Source organism: Bufo bufo, chromosome 11, assembly GCF_905171765.1.
Source record: "Bufo bufo chromosome 11, aBufBuf1.1, whole genome shotgun sequence".
NCBI lineage: Eukaryota > Metazoa > Chordata > Amphibia > Anura > Bufonidae > Bufo > Bufo bufo.
The window spans coordinates 96663020-96690081 of NC_053399.1; the positions used below are offsets into that span (position 1 = coordinate 96663020).

The 27062-nt window shown below is 42.4% G+C and overlaps 1 protein-coding gene and 1 pseudogene across 1 annotated transcript in view; one reads left to right on the forward strand and one right to left on the reverse strand.

The window, feature by feature from the left end:
* Positions 1-27062, forward strand: part of CDC42SE1 (CDC42 small effector 1) — a 64105-nt gene that overhangs the window by 6601 nt on the left and 30442 nt on the right. The gene's annotated exons all lie outside the window — the stretch shown is intronic.
* LOC120981574 lies at positions 10308-26880 on the reverse strand (annotated as a pseudogene).

The following is a 27062-nucleotide window of genomic DNA, read 5'->3' on the forward strand; positions in this document are numbered from 1 at the left end:
GGTGGTAGCTAAGTACAGCCCTCAGCTATCTTCTGCAGTCCCATAGAGAATGAATGGAATTGCAGTGTGCTTTGTGTGATAATTGCCCTGACAACCACTTTTGTGAGTCCAGGTTGTCAGAATATTTGCTCTTTCCCTTCTCTTGGCTTTTCATACAAGATGCATAGCTTAGCTGAGAGCAACAGTGAGAGTAAACCGATTATAAATATTATGCTCATCATCCTGTACTATGATGAGAGTGATATTCAGAATTGCCTATATCTGTATGTTGGGGATTATTCCGAGGCTTTTATACAATTGCTGGCAGGACCTTTCTTGTAGTGAGTGTATAAAGTGATATCTGATGTTCCTGCCCCTCACCCAGTATACACATCCAGGCACCCCCTGCCTCAGCTGCGTCTGCACAAGAGTCCTATAGAGCTGCAGACAGACCGGGAAAGGACGGACCTGATGCTGACGTGATCCTACTGTCAACAAGCAGAAGTGGGGTTTTATATAATCCACACCGTCTGCAAAGTATGCATGTAGTAATGTACAGAGAGTCCACCGGCCACAGGTCCCAGTCCTACTGGATATCGCACCAGTCCAACTATACAATGCAGCCTTTGCCACCTAGTAAATAGTCAGGTATTGTGAACGTAGAAATACACGGCAGAAAAGCCTGTGGGGTCATTTATTGAGACCGTCATTTTAGACGCTGGTCTTCATAACCCTTCTCTGGTGCTATGTTATATAAAGGCGCCGGCCTCTACATAACTTAGGTGCTGGCTGTGCGACTTGCTCAAATCTATGCCATATTTCTTGCTGGAGTTCATATCATGTACACCTTTGGGGACAATTGTACGCATTTTGAGTTAAATATAATTTTTTTCAATTGGAGCCTTTATTGTGTACAGAGCTGAGATGCTCTAGTAGCAGCCTCTGGATTTTCTCTCTTTTCCGTCAGTTGGGGAGCTGACGGGCTCCTTATCTCTGCTCTCTGACATTCTAAACACTCATTATAGCTCAGTCCTCATCTTACTGATAAGAATGTGGGTTAAATAAGTGTTTATGACCTCTTAGTAGTTTAGAGATCAGAGTTATTAGAGGACCAGCTCAAAGTGATAGTGAAAGTACCAGTCACACAGCTAGAAAAACTGTTAGCCCTTTGTGACAGAATGGCTCAATATTTTTAGGAAAGGGCAATTGAAAATATGATTTTTAGCCAAATATGAGTAATATGCAATCATAAACAAAAATTATCTCTGAAGGTGTACATAGCCTTTAAAGGGGTTGCCCAAGTTATATTTATTGATGACCTATCCTCAGGATAGGTCATCCATATCAGATCGGCTGGGGTCCGACACCCGGCACCCCCGTCGATCAGCTGTTTGAAGAGGAGACACGCACCGTGACAGCGCCACCTCCTCTTCACTGTTTACCTTCTCGCCGTTGCATCTGCAGCCGTGAGCAGGTGTAATTACACCCAAGCCGTCCCATTCATTTCAATGGGACGGATTGCTCCTATACAAGTGTATGGGAACGATCCGTATCATTTTCTACACCAAAAACAGGCGTAGAAAATGATAACTGAGATGGGCTGGCCTTCCCGCCCCCTTTTCTCTCCATCACGGAAAGAACTGCAACTTGCGACCGAATCTGCAACAAAACAAAAGTACGCCAAAAAGTGGCATACACTGCTCAAAAAAATAAAGGGAACACAAAAATAACACATCCTAGATCTGAGTTAATTAAATATTCTTCTGAAATACTTTGTTCTTTACATAGTTGAATGTGCTGACAACAGAATCACACAAAAATTTAAAAATGGAAATCAAATTTTTTAACCCATGGAGGTCTGGATTTGGAGTCACCCTCAAAATTAAAGTGGAAAAACACACTACAGGCTGATCCAACTTTGATGTAATGTCCTTAAAACAAGTCAAAATGAGGCTCAGTAGTGTGTGTGGCCTCCACGTGCCTGTATGACCTCCCTACAACGCCTGTGCATGCTCCTGATGAGGTGGCGGACGGTCTCCTGAGGGATCTCCTCCCAGACCTGGACTAAAGCATCTGCCAACTCCTGGACAGTCTGTGGTGCAACGTGACGTTGGTGGATAGAGCGAGACATGGTGTCCCAGATGTGCTCAATTGGATTCAGGTCTGGGGAACGGGCGGGCCAGTCCATAGCATCAATGCCTTTGTCTTGCAGGAACTGCTGACACACTCCAGCCACATGAGGTCTAGCATTGTCTTGCATTAGGAGGAACCCAGGGCCAACCACACCAGCATATGGTCTCACAAGGGGTCTGAGGATCTCATCTCGGTACCTAATGGCAGTCAGGCTACCTCTGGCGAGCACATGGAGGGCTGTGCGGCCCTCCAAAGAAATGCCACCCCACACTATTACTGACCCAATGCCAAACCGGTCATGCTGGAGGATGTTGCAAGCAGCAGAACGTTCTCCACGGCGTCTCCAGACTCTGTCACGTCTGTCACATGTGCTCAGTGTGAACCTGCTTTCATCTGTGAAGAGCACAGGGCGCCAGTGGCGAATTTGCCAATCTTGGTGTTCTCTGGCAAATGCCAAACGTCCTGCACGGTGTTGGGCTGTAAGCACAACCCCCACCTGTGGACGTCGGGCCCTCATATCACCCTCATGGAGTCTGTTTCTGACCGTTTGAGCAGACACATGCACATTTGTGGCCTGCTGGAGGTCATTTTGCAGGGCTCTGGCAGTGCTCCTCCTGTTCCTCCTTGCAAAAAGGCGGAGGTAGCGGTCCTGCTGCTGGGTTGTTGCCCTCCTACGGCCTCCTCCACGTCTCCTGATGTACTGGCCTGTCTCCTGGTAACGTCTCCATGATCTGGACACTACGCTGACAGACACAGCAAACCTTCTTGCCACAGCTCGCATTGATGTGCCATCCTGGATAAGCTGCACTACCTGAGCCACTTGTGTGGGTTGTAGACTCCGTCTCATGCTACCACTAGAGTGAAAGCACCGCCAGCATTCAAAAGTGACCAAAACATCAGCCAGGAAGCATAGGAACTGAGAAGCGATCTGTGGTCACCACCTGCAGAACCACTCCTTTATTGGGGGTGTCTTGCTAAATGCCTATAATTTCCACCTGTTGTCTATCCCATTTGCACAACAGCATGTGAAATTGATTGTCACTCAGTGTTGCTTCCTAAGTGGACAGTTTGATTTCACAGAAGTGCGATTGACTTGGAGTTACATTGTGTTGTTTAAGTGTTCCCTTTATTTTTTTGAGCAGTGTATTAATCACATAAAAAATAACCTCCTTGATGTCTATTTGTCACACGAAACACAGTAGAAATCCAAGGCTGATCCACTCACAGATATCATCCTATATAATGGGGTAATCTGCATGCAGGCACCGCAGGATCTCCTCCCATCTATCCTGTGTGATACAGTCTGCTGAGCTGTGTATCTAATCCTGTCCTGTGTGATACAGTCTGCTGAGCCGTGTATCTAATCCTATCCTGTGTGATACTGTCTGCTGAGCTGTGTATCTAATCCTGTCCTGTGTGATACTGTCTGCTGAGCTGTGTATCTAATCCTATCCTGTGTGATACTGTCTGCTGAGCTGTGTATCTAATCCTATCCTGTGTGATACTGTGTGCTGAGCTGTGTATCTAATCCTGTCCTGTGATACTGTCTGCTGAGCTGTGTATCTAATCCTATCCTGTGTGATACTGTCTGCTGAGCTGTGTATCTAATCCTGTCCTGTGTGATACTGTCTGCTGAGCTGTGTATCTAATCCTATCCTGTGTGATACTGTCTGCTGAGCTGTGTATCTAATCCTATCCTGTGTGATACTGTGTGCTGAGCTGTGTATCTAATCCTGTCCTGTGATACTGTCTGCTGAGCTGTGTATCTAATCCTATCCTGTGTGATACTGACTGCTGAGCTGTGTATCTAATCCTAGCCTGTGTGATACTGTCTGCTGAGCTGTGTATCTAATCCTCTCCTGTGTGATACTGTCTGCTGAGCTGTGTATCTAATCCTATCCTGTGTGATACTGTCTGCTGAGCTGTGTATCTAATCCTATCCTGTGTGATACTGTCTGTTGAGCTGTGTATCTAATCCTATCCTGTGTGATACTGTCTGCTGAGCTGTGTATCTAATCCTATCCTGTGTGATACTGTCTGCTGAGCTGTGTATCTAATCCTATCCTGTGTGATACTGTCTGCTGAGCTGTGTATCTAATCCTATCCTGTGTGATACTGTCTGCTGAGCTGTGTATCTAATCCTATCCTGTGTGATACTGTCTGCTGAGCTGTGTATCTAATCCTATCCTGTGTGATACTGTCTGCTGAGCTGTGTATCTAATCCTATCCTGTGTGATACTGTCTGCTGAGCTGTGTATCTAATCCTATCCTGTGCGATACAGTCTGCTGAGCTGTGTATCTAATCCTATCCTGTGTGATACTGTCTGCTGAGCTGTGTATCTAATCCTATCCTGTGCGATACAGTCTGCTGAGCTGTGTATCTAATCCTATCCTGTGTGATACTGTCTGCTGAGCTGTGTATCTAATCCTATCCTGTGTGATACTGACTGCTGAGCTGTGTATCTAATCCTATCCTGTGCGATACAGTCTGCTGAGCTGTGTATCTAATCCTATCCTGTGTGATACTGCCTGCTGAGCTGTGTATCTAATCCTATCCTGTGTGATACTGTCTGCTGAGCTGTGTATCTAATCCTCTCCTGTGTGATACCGCCTGCTGAGTCCTGTATCTACAGCGCCCCTCTGTGCTGTCAGTATGTGGCCCCTGCTCCCCTCAGGGTATATTATGGCTGCCCGGCCTTTCTCTCCTGGTGCCCTGGGGCGTGTCCTCCATTGTGTCCTCTCGCTATGAGCCCCTTTATGTTTTCTCACAGAACAGGAAGCGGTTTGCAGCGTCTCTCCCATTGTGCCCCCCCCTCTGCTCCCGTATTATACCCGCCCTGTGTTGTAACCAGCCGGAGACATCCTCCGAGCTGATGAAGCAATGACGAGACATCCCCCCCCCCCAACCCCCAGCCTTGCTTCATAAATATGGGGACAATCTGAACTAAACTCAGGCCTGACCCTGTATTCCACAGGAAGCTGAGATATGGGAGCTGTTTGACGGATAAAGCAGCTCTGCAAACATCTCCTCGTATCTCAGCTTCCAGTAGCTCGTCACGTATGCCCCTCCCTACAGTAAGCAATCACAGCCAATAGGCTGGCCAGGGAGTGGTCACATGACAGCCCAAATCCTGCATACACATGCTTGCTTGGCCGGGAATGCATGTGTCCTGAAGAGAGGAGAGAAGGCAGACGTCTCTCTGACTTATCTCCCTCTACATTTGTCAGTGAGGCCACAGACCCCCAAATGTGTAAGAGGAGGGGCTCTTAAGGCTGGCCTTACACCTACGATAGCTGTTGGCTGAACAGGTATCAGTCGCGATCCCTCCATTCACTTGCATGCTTGGCTTCCAGACTCCATTCACTTGCATGCTTGGCTTCCAGACTCCATTCACTTGCATGCTTGGCTTCCAGACTCCATTCACTTGCATGCTTGGCTTCCAGACTTTTCCGGCAGCAGTATATTTCCCTGAGTAGAAATAGATCTGTGATGATGAAATCCAACATGCCTCAAGTAATAGTGCCATATATACAGTGCCCAAGTAATAGTGACAGTACCCAAGTAGTAGCACGATACAGTGCTCAAGTAATAGTGACAGTACCCAAGTAGTAGCACTATACAGTGCGCAAGTAATAGTGACAGTACCCAAGTAGTAGCACTATACAGTGCCCAAGTAATAGTGACAGTACCCAAGTAGTAGCACTATACAGTGCTCAAGTAATAGTGACAGTACCCAAGTAGTAGCACTATACAGTGCTCAAGTAATAGTGACAGTACCCAAGTAGTAGCACTATACAGTGCGCAAGTAATAGTGACAGTACCCAAGTAGTAGCACTATACAGTGCCCAAGTAATAGTGACAGTACCCAAGTAGTAGCACGATACAGTGTGCAAGTAATAGTGACAGTACCCAAGTAGTAGCACTACAGGGAGTGCAGAATTATTAGGCAAGTTGTATTTTTGAGGATTAATTTTATTATTGAACAACAACCATGTTCTCAATGAACCCAAAAAACTCATTAATATCAAAGCTGAATATTCTTGGAAGTAGTTTTTAGTTTGTTTTTAGTTTTAGCTATTTTAGGGGGATATCTGTGTGTGCAGGTGACTATTACTGTGCATAATTATTAGGCAACTTAACAAAAAACTAATATATACCCATTTCAATTATTTATTTTTACCAGTGAAACCAATATAACATCTCAACATTCACAAATATACATTTCTGACATTCAAAAACAAAACAAAAACAAATCAGTGACCAATATAGCCACCTTTCTTTGCAAGGACACTCAAAAGCCTGCCATCCATGGATTCTGTCAGTGTTTTCATCTGTTCACCATCAACATTGCGTGCAGCAGCAACCACAGCCTCCCAGACACTGTTCAGAGAGGTGTACTGTTTTCCCTCCTTGTAAATCTCACATTTGATGATGGACCACAGGTTCTCAATGGGGTTCAGATCAGGTGAACAAGGAGGCCATGTCATTAGATTATCTTCTTTTATACCCTTTCTTGCCAGCCACGCTGTGGAGTACTTGGACGCGTGTGATGGAGCATTGTCCTGCATGAAAATCATGTTTTTCTTGAAGGATGCAGACTTCTTCCTGTACCACTGCTTGAAGAAGGTGTCTTCCAGAAACTGGCAGTAGGACTGGGAGTTGAGCTTGACTCCATCCTCAACCCGAAAAGGCCCCACAAGCTCATCTTTGATGATACCAGCCCAAACCAGTACTCCACCTCCACCTTGCTGGCGTCTGAGTCGGACTGGAGCTCTCTGCCCTTTACCAATCCAGCCACTGGCCCATCCATCTGGCCCATCAAGACTCACTCTCATTTCATTAGTCCATAAAACCTTAGAAAAATCAGTCTTGACGTTTCAGCTTGTGTGTCTTGTTCAGTGGTGGTCGTCTTTCAGCCTTTCTTACCTTGGCCATGTCTCTGAGTATTGCACACCTTGTGCTTTTGGGCACTCCAGTGATGTTGCAGCTCTGAAATATGGCCAAACTGGTGGCAAGTGGCATCTTGGCAGCTGCACGCTTGACTTCTCTCAGTTCATGGGCAGTTATTTTGCGCCTTGGTTTTTCCACACGCTTCTTGCGACCCTGTTGACTATTTTGAATGAAACGCTTGATTGTTCGATGATCACGCTTCAGAAGCTTTGCAATTTTAAGAGTGCTGCATCCTTCTGCAAGATATCTCACTATTTTTGACTTTTCTGAGCCTGTCAAGTCCTTCTTTTGACCCATTTTGCCAAAGGAAAGGAAGTTGCCTAATAATTATGCACACCTGATATAGGGTGTTGATGTCATTAGACCACACCCCTTCTCATTACAGAAATACACATCACCTAATATGCTTAATTGGTAGTAGGCTTTCGAGCCTATACAGCTTGGAGTAAGACAACATGCATAAAGAGGATGATGTGGTCAAAATACTCATTTGCCTAATAATTCTGCATGCAGTGTATACATTGCTCAAGTAATAGTAACAGTACCCAAGTAGTAGCACTATACAGTGCCCAAGTAATAGTGACAGTACCCAAGTAGTAGCACGATACAGTGCCCAAGTAATAGTGACAGTACCCAAGTAGTAGCACGATACAGTGCCCAAGTAATAGTGACAGTACCCAAGTAGTAGCACGATACAGTGCCCAAGTAATAGTGACAGTACCCAAGTAGTAGCACGATACAGTGCCCAAGTAATAGTGACAGTACCCAAGTAGTAGCACTATACAGTGCTCAATAGTGACAGTACCCAAGTAGTAGCACTATACAGTGCCCAAGTAATAGTGACAGTACCCAAGTAGTAGCACGATACAGTGCCCAAGTAATAGTGACAGTACCCAAGTAGTAGCACTATACAGTGCCCAAGTAATAGTGACAGTACTCAAGTAGTAGCACGATACAGTGCTTAAGTAAAGATGCCAAACAGTGTCCAACTAATAGTGTAATACAGTGCTCAAGTAATAGTGCCATATATACAGTGCCCAAGTAATAGTGACAGACAGTGCTCAAGTAGTAGCACCATATACAGTGCTTAAGTAATAGTCCCAGAAAGTGCCCAAGTAATAGTGACAGTGCTCAAGTAATAGCACCATATACTGTGCTCAAGTAATAATGCCAGTGATAGTGCTATATACAGTGCCCAAGTAATAGTGCCATACAGTGGCCAAATAATGGTGCCAAACAGTGATGAAGTAATCGTGCCGTGCAGTGTCCAACAACTAGAGGGCCTTATGATGTCCAAGTAATACTGCCATCCAATGCATGAACTTAGCTCCATTCCATATAAAATCCCTTCGCTCTAGCTCCTCATTGTACGGCAGTTCTTATTTTGTCTCTTTCCCAGCAGACATCTGGACAGGACTGTGGCAGAAGTGATCGGGCAGACTTATATCTACAACATGGCTGCCAGGCTCCCACACTGTGGGCAGAGGCGCCCGCCTGGCACTGCTCTCACACACAAGCAGTGTTCTGTGCCTGCCCTGGAGGAGACAGAATAAAACTAAAACCACTTGCGGTGGGGCAACTGAGCGCGCTCTGTCGGATATAGCTGGAGTCTGTGGTGGAGAAGGCTTGTTTACTGCGGGCAGAGCCGGGCTGACTCAGCGCTATAATTATTACATCACAGACACTTCTCAGCCTCCAAATCTGCACATTATGTCATTTTTCTATCCGCGGTACTTACCATGATCACATGACCCCATGGGAACGACTAGAATACACCTGACACCAACATAAAAGACACATAAAAATGTACACATTTCCCATTCCTTTCATGGCGTTAGTAGGTATTACATTAGCCAAGTGGTGGATCGTTTACATATAGGGTGCCAAAACTTTTGCAACCCCCTTGCCCGTCAGGGTCTGTGGAAGGCTGCGCTGTTATGGCTGACTTTGTGATCCCTCGGAGCATGCACACTATGTGACGGATCTTTTACTGACCGCAGCTAAAATACATATTTCATCAGGATTTTCTTTCCATTCCTGTCTAAATATAAAATGAGGAAAATCTGAGTTTTCATATTCCATACCGGAGGGTAATGCGGGTGCCCTGCTCTCACAAGGGATCGGTGGTCACCATCCGATTACTATATCTTCTATCGTTTTACAAATTCAAACCAGTTACTGACATCTATCATTCTGGGGAAGACCCATCGTCTTTTATGGGAGAGTGTTGTGGGCATGCTCTATGACCTGTGCAGGGAGGGGGAGGAGGTAAGCTGTTCGAATGATGGAGACTGTGTTATGTATACGTAGGTGATGATAATGAGATGATGATCTCCCCAGGACAGGAAGTTTCAGCCGATCATGAACTTTTCAGTTTAACATAAAAAAATAAAAATTTTATGACACGTTCAAAACAGTTTTAAATAAAAAGTAGTAAAAAAATAAGATTTAAATAAAATAGACATTAAAGGCTTCATCGTTTGTACCGTTCAGGATCTTCTTTCTTTGTAAACACAGTTGGTTGAGGTAGAACTATGCTCTCGTTCTGAAGTTCAGGTTCTGGTGATGAAGATTTCCCTTGAGTTGCACAATTCCTCACACGTTCTTTAGGCCTCATGCACACGACCGTTCTGTTTTTTGCAATCCGCAAAACTCGGATGGCGTCCGGGCGCGTTCCACAATTTGCAAAACAGCACGGACAGCCTTTAAAATAACTGCCTATTCTTGTCCGCAAAGCGCAGACAAGAATAGGACATGTTATATTTTTTTTGCTGGGCCACCGAACAGAGCAATGGATGCGGACAGCACGCGGCCCCATTGAAGTGAATGGGTCCGCATCCGAGACGCCAAAACTGCGGCTCGGATGCGGACCAAAACAATGCCCATGTGCATGAGGCCTTAGGCTCCATCCAGATGTCCGTAACGTGTTTTGCGGATCTGTGGATCCGCAAAACACGGACAGCAGCAATGTGCATTCCGCATTTTGCGGACCGTGCATTGCCGGCACTAGTAGAATATGCCTATTCTTGTCCGCAATTGCGGACAAGAATAGGACGTGTTCTATTTTTTTCGGGAACTGCGGACCCGAAAGTGCCGGTCCGCAATTCCGTATCCAGGCAGCACATCGTGCTAACCCATAGAAATGAATTGGTCCGCAATTCCGTTCCGCAAAATGCGGAACGATATTGCGGACGTGTGAATGGACCCTTAGAGCGAAGTAACTCTTCCACCGGTCTCTTATTCTTAAGATCAAGTAAGACTTGCTTCATTTAAGCCAACTCCTCTCACCGATTTTGAAGCTTCTCCAAATCTGCCGCCATTTGGTTTTTGACACGAAGTAGAGAAGACTTCTCTTTATTTAACTTACTGACATCTTTCTCGAGCTTTGCAATCTGGTCCTTAAGAGAACCTATTTGGGTATCTCGTTGCCGCACAGACTCGATGAGGTATTGGTACGGCTTGTGAACTTGACTTAAGAGGGAGTTTGTTCTATCCAATTCCAGTGACGACAATTTTCCGGTTTTCTCCTTCTGGCGCTCCGAATCCTTAATCAGAGAGGAATTTTGTCTCTCGAGCTGAAGAAGTCTTCTGGCCAGGGGCACCACTTTGCTTTAGCCTCCGTTTAGCTGTAGCAGGCTCCATATCCATAAGAAAACAAAACTCTTTCGGCTTCGGCTTCATTTTCCATTTGCCCAATCTGAATTATGACATCATCCAATTACTGCTCCAACTTTTCATATGTCTCTAGCCTAACTCGTTCAGAATTCTGAGCCTGTAACTCTGTAGCTCGCTTTTCTGTGGAGGCTTGAAGAGCGTAGAATTCTTTTGTTAAAACCTCTAGCTTTTTCTGATACTTCTCACACTCTAGTTGGCACTTCTGTAGGTTGTCCGTGGTTTCTTCCAATACCATGTGGGCACGTTCAGCCTCAAATGATTTAATCTTGGCCTTATGGAGAAGCTCAGACATTTTTCTCTCTGTCCCCAGCTGCAACTGTCTATACTGTTCTAGTATCTGGTCATATTTCACCAGAGCCTCTCTTTCGGCTGTAACTGCTCGATCTTTCTCAGAAACCGCGTTGTCCTTTGCTTCCCTTAAATTCCTGTTTTCTCACTCGTACATCTCCTTTGACGCTCCACGTAACTGTTCAATTTCTTGAGTTGTCTTCAGTCTAATTTGTTCCAATTCATCATGTAGTTTATTTTCATATTCTGTTTTATGGTGGTCTCTAGAAGCAACATATTTCTCATACATTTCTTCTCTTGCGTTTTTGGCATCTTCCAGCTGCCTTTGAAGTCTCTCCAAGCGGTCCTCTTTATGGGCACAGCAGACATTCAGTTCCATGTTCTGTCGGTTCAGAAATTCTTTATCTTTTTGCAGCAGGGATACAGACTGTCGCAATGTGCTGACCTCCAGGGCTAAGTCATTTCTTTCCTTTGACCTTGTCTTATTTGTAGCATCCAGGATTTCAAAATGTCTCCTAAGTTCTAATAATTGCCGTACAAACATATCACGTTCACTTTTCACTTTGTCATAATTTTCTATCTTAAAGTCCCCTTGGTGAATGAGCTGTTTGGTGTCAGCCTCTGACATCTTGTATCCAGTTCAGAGCGGCATCTCCTCTCCTCTTCAGAACTGTCTAGCAGACCCTAAAGCTGCTCCTCGTATCCGTTCACCTCCTCAGACTGCTTGTCATTCTTCATTTGGAGGTCACTTATTTTAGTTTTCAGTGGTTGGACCTCTTCAAAGAAACGGACTGATACATATTCAGGAATAGAGAGCTGGTCCTCAGGAAGGCCACACATATTGTCGTAGGTTTCCTTAGTTAACTCTCCTTAGTTAACTCTTAGTTAAACCTTTTTTTTTTTTTTTTACGCATTATCTAACCCTCCCCCTTACTTCTTATTTTCCCTCCCTTTGCGATGCGTCTCAGTTCTCTCTGTAGCAAAACGGAAGGAAGGGGGATGTGGGGGGGATACAGACAGGGGAAATTTAAGCTCTAAGAACAATAATCATATCCCTAAAACTTCCAACATGACCAAACCTTACTCCATTTTCCCCCCAGTATTTCTTTCCCTATATAGGATATTTTCATATCTTTTTACCTTGTTAACCAAGTTTAACCACAAATTGAGCTTTGGGGTATTTCGTGAAAACCAAACTCGTGTGATCAATAATCTAGCGAGAAACATTATTCTGATTAGGAGTATCTTTTTATGTTTGAAGCACTTCACTTTGGAAAGATCGCTTAATATCCAACACTGTGCTGTAAACGGGATCACAACCCTCAACTTTTGGGTGATAAACTTATAAATTGAACCCCAGTACCAAAACATGTGCAAATAATCGGCCCCCGGTGAATCAGACCGTGGACAATTAGAAGTCTCCCTTAAACCACATTTATTCAACCATACCGTTGTGATTTATATTCAATGTAAAATATTAAACTGTACCAATATGTGATTAAAGTTGTGAGATCTTAAATTTACAAAAATATTTTCCCATTCTTTTAAGGCAATCATTGGGCAATCAGCTCCCCAAGCCCTTTGGCCTTCTTAAAAAGTGTCTTAATAAGTAATTTATATAATTGGGAGATCCTGACTAGGGATGAGCGAAACAACTTTGGATGAAACATCTGAAGTCGATTCGCATAAAAGTTTGTTTCAATACTGTACGGAGCGTACAGTATTAGAATGTATTGGCTCCCATGAGCCAAAGTTATTACTTAGCGAAGTCTCGCGAGACTCTACATAATAACTACAGAAACTGATTTATACTGTAAAAAAACATTTCCCGAACTCGGGTTCGGTTCCAAGGTACCACTTGGAACCGAACCCGAGTTCGGGAAATGGTTTTACCCGCTTTCTTCCCCAATGTAGGTCATTAATAATTCTCTCAATTAATTTAAAGAACTTATCCTCAATCCATACTGGGGAATTCCTTAGGACATAAAGAAGTTGGGGTATGTCACGTACGGGAACCGCCCTGTCACGTGACCCGGGTGCCAAGGGTCGATCCATTTCACGCACTCAATCTCTCGCGACCCCTACACACAGGCCTAAGATTGAGCCTCGATCACACCCCGACACAACCTCTCATGCACCCCAACACGCTGCCACCATCTATGATATTTAAATCAATACACTGATTAATTAAGGGCTCATAGAAAACCCCACTCGCAAGCAGGCTCCTAGTAGCACAGGCCACACGTATAGCAAATACACGGTAACGCAAACCGCACTCGTACACTTAAAAAATGGAGGTTACTGGGCTCGTTCAGGGCACAAGGCAAAACCATTAAAGATGTGCTTTAATGTAGTAAAAAGGTACATTACTTAGTTACAAAAAGTTACAAGAAATAAGAGACATACATAAACGTGCACAAAACAGTATAAAAATAAAAGGATAAAAAGCAGAAAGGTTCTTACTCAACGAATTGTGCGGTCAGAGTCCATTCTGGTTTTTCCGGGGACAGGAGGAAAGTGGAACACAACCCAATGTCGATCGGATCCCCAAATTGCGTCAAAGAAATGTTCCCAATAGTTCATTTTTATCCCCATTCGGCAGATGGTGAAACAAATCCATATTTGAGCCACGTGCTTCCTCCAGGGATATGCCTCTACGGTATCAAAGTCAAATCGATCCCAGCTCAGTAACAGGGAGCAATTATATAACTCTATCCATTCTGCCATTTTATCCGCCATGTTCAGTACTCACGTGTGCGGGACATTCAGACGGAGTGGATGGAGGTAATATGAAATTGCTAAAGTGAATATCCAAAAAGATATTCCAATACAAAGATTTGGAGGCAGACTTGGTTTCCAGAAAGTGGTCGTAAAAACTGTCATGAAAGGTCATAACCATACTCCCTGGCCTCCTCTGACATCACAGGGAAGGGGGGGGGGAGACGATAAGAACCCTTTTTAAGCAAACTGTCATTTCTTTGGGGATCTCTAGCTGATGGACTGACCGATATTTCTGCTTCCCCAGGCAACCGGACTTAACCGTTGCGTAACGTATTAAGTTCTGTTTTTATCCCTTTTATTTTACAAACTGTTATTTTGCACTGTATGTATATGTCTAGATATTTTATGTTATATTTTCTATGATAACCCCATTGTTTGTATGCACTGTCCTTTTTTGATATTAAAACCTCACTTTAATACGTTCTAACGATTCCATGACCTTAGAAGAGTTGTTAACCCTGTGAATGCTAGCAGCTGTAGTGTACTTAGGTGTTATGTAATGCAAGGTGTCTCGTCAGCCTGATATGACGAGTGGTGGCAGCGAAGATTGATTAGTTTCAGGAAGGAGTTCTGACAGAGGGAGGTCCAGTGTGACCCTGCAGGCTCCCCTCCTGAATCTAAGTCCGCGGATCCTGACACATAGTATCTTGCCTAACACTAACAGCTAAGGGCTCAATATAGAAGTCAAACAATAATGGGGAAAGTGGGCAGCCTTGACGAGTACCTCTGGTCAAAATGAAGCTCAAAGTCAGGCTCCCATTAAGATTCAGTCTTGCAATGGAAGACTTATACAAAAGCTTAATCATACTTATAAACCTCTTACCAAATCCCATCCTTCCCCAGACCTTCCACAGGAATTCCCACTCCACCCTGTCAAAGGCCTTAGTAGCATCCAAGGACAGGATGGAGCGGGACCCCGCCGCCCCCAGTAGACTGCATATTCGCAAACAAGTGGTGGAGATTGTGATGAGTACCCTTGTTCGGAATAAACCCATTCTGATCTGAATGTATGATCGAAGGAATAACTCTAGAGAGCCTTGTAGCCAGAATCCTTGCCAGAAGCTTCACGTCAGTATTCAATAACGACATTGGTCTATAGGACCCCATATCTAAATGATCCTTCCCCTTTTTCTATATTAATGTAATTACAGCCTCTGTCATCGACTCCGGCAAACTACCATCCTCCAATGATTCAGTAAATGATTCAGTAAAGTCCAAATAGGAATCCATCATCTCATCCAAAATATTACCACATGTTTGATATATTTCCGAAAAGTGCTTCAGGAATACTTCTTTAAAAGGGTTCTCTGGGAATTAATAAAATGAAAATACTTAAATATTACTTTAGTATAAATATATTTAAAATACCTTTAATTAGCTATAATGGTTCATTTTGTCTGGGAAGCAATCATTAGGAGAAATAAAATGGCTGCCGTCCTATTAGTACACACAGAACCTGTCCTTATTCACACAGCAGGACAAATTACTTTACAACACTGAGGTAAAGAGCTGCCTCCTCCTCCTCCTCTCTGCTCTGCTTGTCAGGGATTATGATCAGATGATTAGATCTTCAGCTGAATCTCTGTAGGAATGGAGTTCATGAGGAGACATGAAGTACAGAGAGAATGGACAGGACTGTGGTGATGGAGACTGCATACATGTGCTGCTGCTCATTGTCTACACCCCCACTATCCTCTCTGTACTTCATGTCTCCTAATTAACTCTATTCCTACAGAGATTCATCTGAAGATCATATTAAACTGTATTCAGGATCATAATTCCTGACAAGCAGAGCAGAGAGGAAGATGGCGCAGCTCTTTAACTTGTCCTCCTGTGTAATTAGGACAGGTTTTGTGTGGACGAGTAGGATGGTGGCCATTTTATTTCTCCTAATGATTGCTCCCTGAACAAAACGAGCCATTATAACTAATGAAAGGTATTTGGTAATATATTTATAATGAAGTAATATTTAAGTATTTTCATTTTCTGAATTCCCGGAGAACCCCTTTAATTTGCTCTTGCTTCTGAATAATTATCCCCTCAGAAGAACAGATCTTAACTATCTCTTTTCTTGGGTTCGGATCACCCTTGCCAACAATTTTCCTGGGCCTTATCCAAAAGAAAATCAGAATAGGCCTGACTTGCATTCTGCAAAGCCCTTCTATTCTCTTCTGTTTTATTCCTGGAAAACTGTTTTGCCCACCATATCACAGCTTCATTTTAAGCCCTCTCTTTCATCCCTATCCCCTTCTTAAATCTATATACAGTATATAAAGAAGGACGTATATATGTGTATATGTATGTATGTTCCGCGATCTTTTAAAAACGCCACCATCAATTTCAACAAAACTTGGTATACACATCCTATGCTACCTGGAAAGAAATCCTGTGGAGGTCATATTGCGTTGTAACTCAAAAACTCATTGATCAATTTCTACTAAACTTAGTACACATGTCACTTACTATCTGGGAAAGAATACTGTGGAGGTAACATGCCGGTACACAATGAGTTTCTGTCTGTCTGTTCTTTATGCGCGACCAAACGACTGGACCAATCTTCACCAACTTTGGCACACAGGTTTATCAGATGTCCAGGAAGGTTTTAGACCGGGTCTGAGCTCTCTAGGACGTACCGTTCGTGAGATATTCCCAAAAAACGTACCTGCATTAGCCAATACAAGCCTGCAAGTCTTTCTCTTTATATCCCAACTGCCATACACACGGTCACATGTCCCTTATCAGCCAATAGAAGCTCGCAGGCCCTTAGTCTCCAAATACACACAGTTGTGCTTCAGGTTTCCATAACAACCCAGCCATTTTTCTTCACTGCTCTAGGTCAGCTTTAGGCTAGGGCTACACGACGACATGTGTCGTGCGGCACATAGGGCACAACTACACTGCAATTTTTTACAGACATTCTCCCTCTCTGCCCATTTCCTGCATTCTGCAATTTGCCAGTTTATAATGACCTGAACTGTGGTTGATGGGATATGATGCCGGACTAACTGGTTGCTAGGGATTCAGGCCTGATTCATCAAGACCGGTGTCTACTGCGACCCTTTTCATAGGAGCCGCACTGTCGAAGGAACCGTGTAATTTATCATGAGGACTGCTCAGAGCTGCAAAAGAAAAAGTTGCAATGGCATTGAAAGGTTCTACAACAAAGCAAGCATAGAGGGAATAATCAATTTCCCCCATAATGCCTGACAGACTGGTTTCTAGGAACATGATGTCTGACAGATAGACAGGTTTCTAGGAACATGATGTCTGACAGACTGGTTTCTAGGGACATGATGCTTGACAGACAGACTGGTTTCTAGGGACATGATGCTTGACAGACAGACTGGTTTCTAGGGACATGATGCTTGACAGACAGACTGGTTTCTAGGGACATGATGTGTGACAGACTGGTTTCTAGGGACATGATGCTTGACAGACAGACTGGTTTCTAGGGATATGATGCTTGACAGACAGACTGGTTTCTAGGGACATGATGCTTGACAGACAGACTGGTTTCTAGGGACATGATGCTTGACAGACAGACTGGTTTCTAGGGACATGATGCTTGACAGACAGACTGGTTTCTAGGGACATGATGCTTGACAGACAGACTGGTTTCTAGGGACATGATGTCTGACAGACTGGTTTCTAGGGACATGATGCTTGACAGACAGACTGGTTTCTAGGGATATGATGCTTGACAGACAGACTGGTTTCTAGGGACATGATGCTTGACAGACAGACTGGTTTCTAGGGACATGATGCTTGACAGACAGACTGGTTTCTAGGGACATGATGCTTGACAGACAGACTGGTTTCTAGGGACATGATGCTTGACAGACAGACTGGTTTCTAGGTACATGATGTCTGACAGACTGGTTTCTAGGGACATGATGCTTGACAGACAGACTGGTTTCTATGGACATGATGCTTGACAGACAGACTGGTTTCTAGGGACATGATGCTTGACAGACAGACTGGTTTCTAGGGACATGATGCTTGACAGACAAACTGGTTTCTAGGGACATGATGCTTGACAGACAGACTGGTTTCTAGGGACATGATGTCTGACAGACTGGTTTCTAGGGACATGATGCTTGACAGACAGACTGGTTTCTAGGGATATGATGCTTGACAGACTGGTTTCTAGGGACATGATGTCTGACAGACTGGTTTCTAGGGACATGATTTCTGACAGACTGTTTTTTAGGGACATGATGTCTGACAGGTAGAATGGTTTCTAGGGACATGATGCTTGACAGACAGACTGGTTTCTAGGGATATGATGCTTGACAGACAGACTGGTTTCTAGGGACATGATGTCTGACAGGTAGAATGGTTTCTATGGACATGATGCTTGACAGACAGACTGGTTTCTAGGGACATGATGCTTGACAGACAGACTGGTTTCTAGGGACATAATGCTTGACAGACAGACTGGTTTCTAGGGACATGATGCTTGACAGACAGACTGGTTTCTAGGGACATGATGTCTGACAGACTGGTTTCTAGGGACATGATGCTTGACAGACAGACTGGTTTCTAGGGATATGATGCTTGACAGACTGGTTTCTAGGGACATGATGTCTGACAGACTGGTTTTTAGGGACATGATTTCTGACAGACTGTTTTTAGGGACATGATGTCTGACAGGTAGAATGGTTTCTATGGACATGATGTCTGACAGGTAGAATGGTTTCTATGGACATGATGCCTGTTGGACAGACTGATTCCTACCGATATGATAACTTACAACTGCCATGAAAGACTGGAGACCTGAGTAACTGGTTGCCAGGGGTATGATGCATGACAGACTGGTTGCTAGGAATGTGATGACTGAGACAACCCCTGTATAAGACTGAAGCCTTAATATATATCACCAAAATCTGTCATTTTTAGTAGGGCTCATTATGTAGGGTCCATTGGGGCCTGACATAGTAAGATACCATACTTGTCAAGTTTTCTGAATGCCTAAAAGTACCGTGGGTCCCCCATAGGAGAGCCAGCCACAGTGCTTGGCCCACTACCCCCACCGGGTGCCCCAAATGCAGCCAGAGTGCACCAGGCCATCCAGGGTACCCACCACACCTTTACATTGTGTTGAGGACAGACAGTCCTGAATCTGAGCACTGCTACACCTTCTCTGCCCTTTGTTTAAAACTCAAGATGAAGACCCAAGTAATCTAAGACAGACTGGTTGCTAGGGAGAGATTGCCTGACAACAACTATAGACTATGATGATTCGGCACTCTCTCCATGGCTCCATGACTCACTCCGAGATATTTCCTGTCTCCACAGCTTTAGCAATCTCATTTTTTTAATAAAAACATTTGAATGTACAGCTATATACATGACTCGGTTCTCATCTTCTCAGCCTGGTAACACAGGTGAAGGCCATGTTCCTGGGTTCTGCCCGTACACGCAGCTCTCCTGCTGCAGGGCGAGGGTTATGGCGAGCAGAGCAGGTGCAGGCATGAACATGTCTTGGTAAGCATGAGTAACACGTTGCAGCTCGTGATGTCATAGCGGGGCTTTACACGGGCTGCAGGCGTGGGCTTACACCGTGTCCAGGAGGCAGGTTCAGGCCAGTACAGTGCTGAGGTTCTAGAGCCTGACATTTCAGTAGAACCCATGTCTGAATGGAAAAACCAGCAAGACCATAAAACAAAACAAGATAAAACACAAGAAAAATTTTACAAAAAAACACACAAAAGAAAAATCCAGACTTGTGGGTTTTATGCAGTTCATGAGTCAGACAGCCTGCACCTGTGTGACATACAGGAAGTGGTTGTGTGGAGCAATACACCCATCGTTTCAGTGACGGTAGAACTGTACAAACAAGCAAGACACAGTGATGAGAGCCATTAAGGTATGGGCAGACAAGGCAGTATTATAGTAGTTATATTCTTGTACATAGGAGCAGTATTATAGTAGTTATATTCTTGTACATAGGAGCAGTATTATAGTAGTTATATTCTTGTACATAGGAGGCAGTATTATAGTAGTTATATTCTTGTACATAGGAGCAGTATTATAGCAGTTATATTCTTGTACATAGGGGGCAGTATTATAGTAGTTATATTCTTGTACATAGGAGCAGTATTATAGTAGTTATATTCTTGTACATAGGAGCAGTATTATAGTAGTTATATTCTTGTACATAGGAGCAGTATTATAGTAGTTATATTCTTGTACATAGGAGGCAGTATTATAGTAGTTATATTCTTGTACATAGGAGCAGTATTATAGTAGTTATATTCTTGTACATAGGAGGCAGTATTATAGTAGTTATATTCTTGTACATAGGAGCAGTATTATAGTAGTTATATTCCTGTACAAAGGAGCAGTATTATAGTAGTTATATCCCTGTACATAGGAGGCAGTATTATAGCAGTTATAGTCTTGTACATAGGAGGCAGTATTATAGTAGTTATATTCTTGTACATAGGAGTCAGTATTATAGTAGTTATATTCTTGTACATAGGAGCAGTATTATAGTAGGTATATTCTTGTACATAGGAGGCAGTATTATAGTAGTTATATTCCTGTACATAGGAGCAGTATTACAGTAGTTATATTCTTGTACATAGGAGCAGTATTATAGTAGTTATATTCTTGTACATAGGAGCAGTATTATAGTAGTTATATTCTTGTACATAGGAGGCAGTATTATAGTAGTTATATTCTTGTACATAGGAGGCAGTATTATAGTAGTTATATTCTTGTACATAGGAGCAGTATTATAGTAGTTATATTCTTGTACACAGGAGCAGTATTATAGTAGTTATATTCTTGTACATAGGAGCAGTATTATAGTAGTTATATTCTTGTACATAGGAGCAGTATTATAGTAGTTATATTCTTGTACATAGGAGCAGTATTATAGTAGTTATATTCTTGTACATAGGAGCAGTATTATAGTAGTTATATTCTTGTACATAGAAGCAGTATTATAGTAGTTATATTCTTGTACATAGGAGTCAGTATTATAGTAGTTATATTCTTGTACATAGGAGCAGTATTATAGTAGGTATATTCTTGTACATAGGAGGCAGTATTATAGTAGTTATATTCTTGTACATAGGAGCAGTATTATAGTAGTTATATTCTTGTACATAGGAGGCAGTATTATAGTAGTTATATTCTTGTACATAGGAGGCAGTATTATAGTAGTTATATTCTTGTACATAGGAGCAGTATTATAGTAGTTATATTCTTGTACACAGGAGCAGTATTATAGTAGTTATATTCTTGTACATAGGAGCAGTATTATAGTAGTTATATTCTTGTACATAGGAGCAGTATTATAGTAGTTATATTCTTGTACATAGGAGCAGTATTATAGTAGTTATATTCTTGTACATAGGAGCAGTATTATAGTAGTTATATTCTTGTACATAGGAGCAGTATTATAGTAGTTATATTCTTGTACATAGGAGCAGTATTACAGTAGTTATATTCTTGTACATAGGAGCAGTATTATAGTAGTTATATTCTTGTACATAGGAGCAGTATTACAGTAGTTATATTCTTGTACATAGGAGGCAGTATTATAGTAGTTATATTCTTGTACATAGGAGGCAGTATTATAGTAGTTATATTCTTGTACATAGGAGCAGTATTATAGTAGTTATATTCTTGTACATAGGAGGCAGTATTATAGTAGTTATATTCTTGTACATAGGAGCAGTATTATAGTAGGTATATTCTTGTACATAGGAGGCAGTATTATAGTAGTTATAGTCTTGTACATAGGAGCAGTATTATAGTAGTTATATTCTTGTACATAGGAGCAGTATTACAGTAGTTATATTCTTGTACATAGGAGCAGTATTACAGTAGTTATATTCTTGTACATAGGAGCAGTATTATAGTAGTTATATTCTTGTACATAGGAGCAGTATTATAGTAGTTATATTCTTGTACATAGGAGCAGTATTATAGTAGTTATATTCTTGTACATAGCAGTATTATAGTAGTTATATTCTTGTATATAGGAGCAGTATTATAGTAGTTATATTCTTGTACATAGGAGCAGTATTATAGTAGTTATATTCTTGTATATAGGAGCAGTATTATAGTAGTTATATTCTTGTACATAGGAGCAGTATTATAGTAGTTATATTCTTGTACATAGGAGCAGTATTATAGTAGTTATATTCTTGTACATAGGAGCAGTATTATAGTAGTTATATTCTTGTACATAGGAGCAGTATTATAGTAGTTATATTCTTGTACATAGGAGCAGTATTATAGTAGTTATATTCTTGTACATAGGAGCAGTATTATAGTAGTTATATTCCTGTACATAGGAGCAGTATTATAGTAGTTATATTCTTGTACATAGGAGGCAGTATTATAGTAGTTATATTCTTGTACATAGGAGCAGTATTATAGTAGTTATATTCTTGTACATAGGAGCAGTATTATAGTAGTTATATTCTTGTACATAGGAGCAGTATTATAGTAGTTATATTCTTGTACATAGGAGCAGTATTATAGTAGTTATATTCTTGTACATAGGAGCAGTATTATAGTAGTTATATTCTTGTACATAGGAGCAGTATTATAGTAGTTATATTCTTGTACATAGGAGGCAGTATTATAGTAGTTATATTCTTGTACATAGGAGCAGTATTATAGTAGTTATAGTCTTGTACATAGGAGCAGTATTATAGTAGTTATATTCATGTACATAGGAGCAGTATTATAGTAGTTATATACTTGTACATAGGAGCAGTATTATAGTAGTTATATTCATGTACATAGGAGCAGTATTATAGTAGTTATATTCTTGTACATAGGAGCAGTATTATAGTAGTTATATTCTTGTACATAGGAGCAGTATTATAGTAGTTATATTCTTGTACTTAGGAGCAGTATTATAGTAGGTATATTCTTGTACATAGGAGCAGTATTATAGTAGTTATATTCTTGTACATAGGAGCAGTATTATAGTAGTTATATTCCTGTACATAGGAGCAGTATTATAGTAGTTATAGTCTTGTACATAGGAGCAGTATTATAGTAGTTATATTCATGTACATAGGAGCAGTATTATAGTAGTTATATACTTGTACATAGGAGCAGTATTATAGTAGTTATATACTTGTACATAGGAGCAGTATTATAGTAGTTATATTCTTGTACTTAGGAGCAGTATTATAGTAGGTATATTCTTGTACATAGGAGCAGTATTATAGTAGTTATATTCTTGTACATAGGAGCAGTATTATAGTAGTTATATTCCTGTACATAGGAGCAGTATTATAGTAGTTATAGTCTTGTACATAGGAGCAGTATTATAGTAGTTATATTCATGTACATAGGAGCAGTATTATAGTAGTTATATACTTGTACATAGGAGCAGTATTATAGTAGTTATATTCTTATACATAGGAGCAGTATTATAGTAGTTATATTCTTGTACATAGGAGGCAGTATTATAGTAGTTATATTTTTGTACATTGGAGCAGTATTATAGTAGTTATATTCTTGTACATAGGAGCAGTATTATAGTAGTTATATTCTTGTACATAGGAGCAGTATTATAGTAGTTATATTCTTGTACATAGGAGGCAATTTTTATTGTAAAAAACAAGACAAATACAGTTACATGAACAAAGTTTCACTTCAGTTCAAAAACATAAATTACATTCAGTGTTCGTAAATGATTACTCCACTATAGAAAACACAAAAACATTTTTAACTTAAAAAACATCCTATAGTACAACCGAACAATAAGAGAACCATTTCTAATCCAGATGTACATTTCTCCACAATATTTTGTTGTTCTGGTTCTTACTTATCTCCAATGACCTGATCCACCTGAGTTCAGACAGTATTTGGCTGACTGTTGTTGTGTGTTGGAAGGCCTCACTGTGTAGGGACACTCGAGTTCTTGCATGCCAGTGGTAATACCTAATGGTGGATATTATTATATATAGCGTACCCTTGTCGATGTTACCATTAGTAGATGGAATACCATAGATAATCTCAGGATACTTTAGGGACTGCAACCTTGGGATTCTTAAATTGCCAGAGACTTCTGTCCATATTTTCCTTCCTCCCGAGCACTCCATTATGAAATGTTCCATGGTCTCTTCTTGTGGACATCCCAGAGGACACTTCCTATCTGACTGAGATAGGTACTTCAAATTACCTCTGACAAAGAGCCTCCCGTGTAGTGACAACCAGGCAATGTCATACAGTTTAGCAGGAAGTCTCTTCCCATTGAGGAACCTCAGACTTTCCTGCAGTGTGGTGGTCGGACAATCCCTCAGAGCAAGGGGAGAACAAAAGAAGTCCCTACATATCTTATTGTATAGTTCTTTCCTGGTCTTACTCATGATGAAAGACTTCTCTAGCCTCCACTTCCTGACACACTTCAGGGCATAGTCCAGGTACTGGGGGAGGTAGTCACTCGTCCTTCTCCTCCTCTTGAGACTGTCGCCTCGCACCCAAGATTCTGCAAAAGGCAATATCCAATCCCTGACACTATTCACCCACAGGGAGCTGTTCTCCGAGTCCAGGCCACCAAAATTGACTTTTAGAAACATGGAGTCAAAGAACACCCTTGGATTTATCATATCCAGCCCACCCTCTCTCCTCTGCAGGTATGTTATACCCCTCTTTATTAGGTTCAACCTGTTCCCCCAAAGAAGCTGGAAGAACAGGCTAAAGAGCCTAGCCGAGAAAGATTCTGGCAAAGGAAAAATGATAGATATATATAAGAAGACAGGGACCAGATAAGTCTTTAACATTTTGACCCTTTCTCTATAGGTCAGCCTCCAGTTCTTCCATCGCTGAACCTTTGCATTTCCGGCTTCCAATTTATCTTCCCAGTTTATCCTGGCATTATCGTCCCTCCCAAATTTAACCCCTAAGATCTTAATATAGATGGAGGCTTTCGTAAATTGTGGCAGATCAAAGTCTGGATCAGAACTTAGTGTCCAGAAAGCTTGACTCTTCTCAAGGTTGACCAGAGACCCTGAGGCCTCCGAGTAGCTTCTGATGGCTGCAGACAACATCTTCACCTCATGAGGCTCAGATATCACCACAGTAACATCATCCGCGTAGGCGACAACACTCAGGGGCAGGCAGTGGGGGACCGGCACCCCCTGAAAATCACACTCCTGCAGTGACCTCAGGAACGGGTCTAAGGCAAACACATACAGCAGTGGACTCAGCGGGCAACCCTGTCTCACCCCTGCCTCAACCCTGAACGTGCCCCCCTGCCAACCATTGATCAGAGGAAAGCTCTCTGCCTCTCTGTACAAAGTCTTCAGCCAATCGATAAATTGTCCCGGAATACCGTACTTTGACAAAGTGGCCCATAGATACTCATGGTCTACTCTGTCAAAAGCTTTAGCCTGGTCCAGACCTACAACATATCTCCCACACCTCAGGGCTTTACATCTCTCAAACATCTCCCTTATCGAGATGACTGCTCCAGAGATGTTCCGCCCTTTTACTGTGCCGAACTGACAGCCTGACAACAGTGCCTGGGACAAACAAACTAACCTAGAGAACAAAATTTTCGCCAGAATCTTCCTGTCGACATTCAAGAGGGCAATCGGCCTCCAGTTCTTGATATCACTAGGCTCTTTCCCTTTAGACAGCAGAATTAAGGAGGACACCCTCATGGACGGAGGCATCAGGTGACTTTCTAGACAATTTTTGAACACGTCCACGAGGATTGGAGCTAAGTGGTCTCTGAACTTCTTATAAAATTCTGCGGTAATACCATCTGGACCTGGTGCCTTCTTCAGATGTAACTGATCAATGGCCTCTTTAACCTCCTCCACCGTTAATTCTGCTGTTAAAGAAGAAAAGTCCAAATTTTTAGTATCAGGGCCTGGAGTTGCCTCCAAGAATTGAGCCATCTTTTCTTTATCCAAAACCTTCTTCTGAAATAAGTCAGCATAGTAGGATCTCACCACCCCCAGGATACCCTCCCGAGATTCCTGCAAAACACCCTGGGAATCAGTGAGACCTGCAACAGATTTATTAGCCACACGCTCCCGGCAGTTCTCAAAGGGATCAGGAGACCCTAAGGTCCCATAATCCCGTTCAAGAACCAGGGAGGTGTACCTGTTGTACTGATACTGCCTCATCTCAGATTTCAGTCGGTTTATCCTTCGTTGGTCCCCCCCATCTGCCGAATACAGTGACTCCAATTCTTTCCGCAGCTTGAGATACTGGCTATATTTACTCTTCCCTTTTTTTAAAGACAGTCTCTTTAAGAGGGATCTGATCTCATCCTTGACGTCCTCCCACCAGTCAGCCACGTTTTCGTAAAAATCCATTCTCTCTAGCTGATCTTCAAGAAGGGAGTGGATGCAACTCTGGATGTAAGGATCATCCAAGAGGCTGGAGTTGAGTTTCCATGACCCTCTCCCGAGATCAGGGCGCTTGGTGGCTCCCAAACAGAAGTACAAAGCTAGGTGGTCAGAATAAGGGACAACTTTCTCTCTCCTCTCACTGATGTTTTCAGAAGGACTCACCAGAGCTAAGTCTATCCGACTACTTCTGCCAGCACAAGAATAAGTGAACTTTGGCTTTCTACCACCACATGCAAACACATCGGACAGACCAGCCTGAAGAATCATCCTGTTCAGGACCTTAGAATCTCTAGTAAGCGGCCTGTCAGTAGGTCTGTCACTGGGCATTATAACAGCATTAAAGTCCCCCGCCATGACCACAGGAAAAGATGTGAACAGGTATGGCTTTACCTCATTAAAAAGGTCAGTCCTCTCAGTCACTGTCTGTGGACCATAGATATTGATGAATCGGAGCCTTCTACCTCGGATTGTGACCTCCAGGACCAGACACCTTCCCATGGAAACCTCCGTTAATCTATGTATGGTCACATCCCTGGTGTTAAACAGTATGGAGACCCCAGCATATGGTTCCACAGCCAGCGACCAGAAGGAAGGACCAGACTGCCATTCTCTCTCTGCCTCTCGTACTAGACCCAAAGTATTTAGATGGGACTCCTGCAAGAAGAAGACATCGGCATCCAGATACTTCAGATGTTCATACACAGCATGCCTTGTTCTCCTCACTTTCATGCTATTTACGTTGCTGGAAATGACTTTAATATAAAAATCAGCCATTAAAATGAAACAAAGTGGAAGAAACAGAGAGATGGACCCCATCATCATATATCAGAGTCTGAGCACTCCCGCTGACCCCCACCAGTTTCCATGTCTGAATCATACTGTTCCTCAACTTGAAAAGGTCTCTTTTTAGA